Here is a 5,000-nt window from a genome sequence, read left to right as displayed (position 1 = left end):
ATAATGCGATTATAATCTAATATAGTAGTAATGATATTATATTTGTATAACCATTATTAGAAATAATAATGAGATTATATTCTAATATAATAAAATATTATAAATATCTATATTATATTTATAAATATGGAAATTTTATATATTAAATAATGATTTTTAAAACGAAGAGGTGTCAAAATGTCCATGAAACTCTAGAATTAATGATTATATCATTTATTCGACCTTTATTGGATACGATATGTATATTTTAATAAATATATGTATCTGATACTGTTATATATTTATTGCAAATATATAACATTAATAGTATCAAAATGTATCCCCCCTGGGGCGGTAAATCGCAAAGTAAAACCAAAACAAGGCACCAAAATATATAAAAAGGCCACATATAAAAAAAATAAAAATCATTATATTAATTATATAATATGGAAGTATTTTAAATAAAACAATATACGATCATTTATAATAAAAGTAACCATCTGAGTATCGAGTGTGATATGGTAAGGTAAGGAATGATTAGTAAATATTAATGTAGCAAATAACACTAAAACTACTATATTTGTATAACCATTATTTATAATGCGATTATAATCTAATATAGTAGTAATGATATTATATTTGTATAACCATTATTAGAAATAATAATGAGATTATATTCTAATATAATAAAATATTATAAATATCTATATTATATTTATAAATATGGAAATTTTATATATTAAATAATGATTTTTAAAACGAAGAGGTGTCAAAATGTCCATGAAACTCTAGAATTAATGATTATATCATTTATTCGACCTTTATTGGATACGATATGTATATTTTAATAAATATATGTATCTGATACTGTTATATATTTATTGCAAATATATAACATTAATAGTATCAAAGTGTATCCCCCCTGAAATAATATAATATAAAAAAAATAAAAATCATTATATTAATTATATAATATGGAAGTATTTTAAATAAAACAATATACGATCATTTATAATATAGAAAATATATAAAAATATATTCTTACGTTGTTGTCCATATATTATGGTAATAACTTTTCTTGTATAAAACAGTTGGGATACGGATAAAAGGAAAGTTAGAGACATTCGCAGCACATAGATTATATTATTTATATATTTTAATATGTTTTAGAATGTATATATATTATCGATATATATCTGACGAAAATAAAAAAAAAATTTTATAAAACTCTAAACGGTGGATCACTTGGCTCATGGGTCGATGAAGAACGCAGCTAACTGTGCGTCATCGTGTGAACTGCAGGACACATGAACATCGACATTTTGAACGCATATTGCAGTCCATGCTACAGAGTATATAAATTTATTAAAAAATTTAATACTGCATGGACTACATATGGTTGAGGGTTGTAAGAATAATTTAATAAAGTTGCTTATAATATAATTTTAAATTATATTATTTATAGCACATGATATATTACTGGTAGGAATACCATAATATTAAAATTCAATTATATATATTTTACTTATATTATAAAATATAATAAAAAAATAAGTATATCCTAGTATTAATAAATTAGTATTAATACATTAAAGAGGAAAACTTATATAAAATTATATTATTTATAATATAAACAATACAGTAACTTATATATATTTAGTTTTCAACTAAAAAGAAAAATTAAAAATATTCTTAAAAACAACCTCAACTCATATGAGACTACCCCCTGAATTTAAGCATATTAGTTAGGGGAGGAAAAGAAACTAACTAGGATTTTCTTAGTAGCGGCGAGCGAAAAGAAACTAGTTCAGCACTAAAGGATTTTGTTTATACAAATATCCGATGTAGTGTATGGAATATCTATATTCTAATATGAGAAATTAACAGTCTAAGTCCTTCTTAAACGAGGCCATTTACCCATAGAGGGTGCTAGGCCCGTATGACGTTAATGATTATTAGAAGATATTTCCAAAGAGTCGTGTTGCTTGATAGTGCAGCACTAAGTGGGTGGTAAACTCCATCTAAAACTAAATATAACCATGAGACCGATAGCAAACAAGTACCGTGAGGGAAAGTTGAAAAGAACTCTGAATAGAGAGTTAAATAGTACGTGAAACTGTTTAGAGGTTAAGCCCGATGAACCTAAACATCCATGAAATATGAAAAATTCAACATTATAAATATTATATAATTATATAATAATGATGGTGTGCAATTTTTTCATATATGGACATTGCAATCTGTTAATAAATATATATTTATCATAAGATATATTTAAAAAGTTTATTTTATATATGAAAATTTATTTTCTATATAATATAATTTAAATATTATCGGATAAATAATTGACAGATAAAAAATCAATATAATGCGTAAATTATATATTATTATAATTTTATAATATTATATTAATTTATATATTAATATAATTATTATATGCATTAATATGATTAGCAATGCTATAGATTTAGGATACCTTCGGGACCCGTCTTGAAACACGGACCAAGGAGTCTAACATGTGTGCAAGTCATTAGAATTTATTTTAAATAAAATCTAAAGGCGTAATTAACTTAACTGTTAATATGGGATTAAATTATATATATAATTTTATATATATAATATCAATCCTGGGGCGTTCTATATAGTTATGTATATAAATAATTTTTAATTATTTTTTATACCTCTAACTAGAACGTACCTTGAGCATATATGCTGTGACCCGAAAGATGGTGAACTATACCTGATCAGGTAGAAGTCAGGGGAAACCCTGATGGAAGACCGAAACAGTTCTGACGTGCAAATCGATTGTCAGAATTGGGTATAGGGGCGAAAGACCTATCGAACTATCTAGTAGCTGGTTCCCACCGAAGTTTCCCTCAGGATAGCTGGTGCATAAAAATATTATATAAAATAATCTTATCTGGTAAAGCGAATGATTAGAGGCCTTAGGGCCGAAACGACCTTAACCTATTCTCAAACTTTAAATGGGTAAGAACCTAAACTTTCTTGAATGAAGTTTTAGGTTATGATATATTGTGCCCAGTGGGCCACTTTTGGTAAGCAGAACTGGCGCTGTGGGATGAACCAAACGTGACGTTACGGTGCCTAAATTAACAACTCATGCAGATACCATGAAAGGCGTTGCTTGCTTAAAACAGCAGGACGGTGGACATGGAAGTCGTAATCCGCTAAGGAGTGTGTAACAACTCACCTGCCGAAGCAACTAGCCCTTAAAATGGATGGCGCTTAAGTTGTATACCTATACGTCACTGTTAATGTAAATGATTTATATTACATTATTAATGTATATAAATTTAGAAACATTAACAAGTAGGTGGGTACAATGGTAGCGTAGAAGCATCTTCCGTAAGGATGTGTGGAGCTGCCATTGGTACAGATCTTGGTGGTAGTAGCAAATAATCGAATGAGACCTTGGAGGACTGAAGTGGAGAAGGGTTTCGTGTGAACAGTGGTTGATCACGAGTTAGTCGGTCCTAAGCTTAAGGCGAAAGCCGAACAAAATTTAAGGTTTTATCCCCATTGATAATATAAAATACCTTAAATTAAATAAGCGAAAGGGAATACGGTTCCAATTCCGTAACCTGTTGAGTATACGTTTGTAATAAATATGGTCATTATGATCATCCTGGTAACAGAAACAATCATAGAGAAGCCGTCGAGAGGTATCGGAAGAGTTTTCTTTTCTGTTTTATAGTTGTACTACCATGGAAATCTTTCGAAGAGAGATATGGTAGATGAACTAGAAGAGCATGGCATTTACTGCTGTGTCGATATTTTCTCCTCGGACCTTGAAAATCTATGATTGGGCCACGCAAACTTCTCAACAGGCCGTACCAATATCCGCAGCTGGTCTCCAAGGTGAAGAGTCTCTAGTCGATAGAATAATGTAGGTAAGGGAAGTCGGCAAATTAGATCCGTAACTTCGGGATAAGGATTGGCTCTGAAGATTGAGATAATCGGGCTTGAATGGGAAACAATAAAGTGGTGCATGTACTCGTTCTGGGTAAATAGAATTTATTATAAAATTTATTTTATAATATTTTTGTTCCCCGGATAGAAGCTACATAACCAGTTGTGGAACATTCTTGCTAATAATATACTGGTAATATAATTTTTTAATTATATTATCATATATTTTATAACGGTTATCAATTAACAATCAATTCAGAACTGGCACGGACTTGGGGAATCCGACTGTCTAATTAAAACAAAGCATTGTGATGGCCCTAACGGGTGTTGACACAATGTGATTTCTGCCCAGTGCTATGAATGTCAAAGTGAAGAAATTCATTTAAGCGCTGGTTAACGGCGGGAGTAACTATGACTCTCTTAAGGTAGCCAAATGCCTCGTCATCTAATTAGTGACGCGCATGAATGGATTAACGAGATTCCTACTGTCCCTATCTACTATCTAGCGAAACCACAGCCAAGGGAACGGGCTTGGAATAATTAGCGGGGAAAGAAGACCCTGTTGAGCTTGACTCTAGTCTGGTAGTGTAAGGAGACATAAGAGGTGTAGCATAAGTGGGAGATATAATATTTCGGTATTATATCAATAATGAAATACCACTACTCTTATTGTTTCCTTACTTACTTGATAAAATGGAACGTGTATCATTTACTTAGCCATTACACGGATATATATCCATTATATATTTTATGGTATTTTGTTTTGATGCAAGTTTCTTGATAAAAGTACAATGAGTTTGTTATATACACCAAACATATTTATATAAAATGATTTTGGTATAAAAAATAATTATTTTTAATTATTTTCTTATACTTATAATCAAAGTAATATAATATGGTATGACTCTTTCACTCAGGTATGATCCAATTCAAGGACATTTCCAGGTGGGGAGTTTGACTGGGGCGGTACATCTTTCAAATAATAACGAAGGTGTCCCAAGGCCAGCTCAGTGCGGACAGAAACCACACGTAGAGCAAAAGGGCAAATGCTGACTTGATCTCGATGTTCAGTACACATAGAGACAGCAAAA

General features: G+C 30.3%; 1 non-coding gene and 1 pseudogene across 1 annotated transcript; both read left to right on the top strand.

The window, feature by feature from the left end:
- Positions 1 to 1,204: 1,204 nt before the first annotated feature.
- On the top strand, positions 1,205 to 1,388 carry LOC129617402 (5.8S ribosomal RNA; annotated as a pseudogene).
- A 290-nt stretch (positions 1,389 to 1,678) lies between these two features.
- LOC129617403 (large subunit ribosomal RNA) lies at positions 1,679 to 5,000 on the top strand (the record flags this gene model as incomplete). The annotated part of the gene is made up of 1 exon (XR_008697713.1): positions 1,679 to 5,000. It is a non-coding gene; the product is annotated as a large subunit ribosomal RNA (ribosomal RNA).

Source organism: Condylostylus longicornis, unplaced genomic scaffold (genome assembly GCF_029603195.1).
Source record: "Condylostylus longicornis isolate FDR11 unplaced genomic scaffold, ASM2960319v2 ptg000521l, whole genome shotgun sequence".
In the NCBI taxonomy this organism is placed as follows: Eukaryota; Metazoa; Arthropoda; class Insecta; order Diptera; family Dolichopodidae; genus Condylostylus; species Condylostylus longicornis.
Note: the sequence above shows the minus strand (reverse complement) of the source record. Positions and strands in the feature narration are given on the sequence as shown.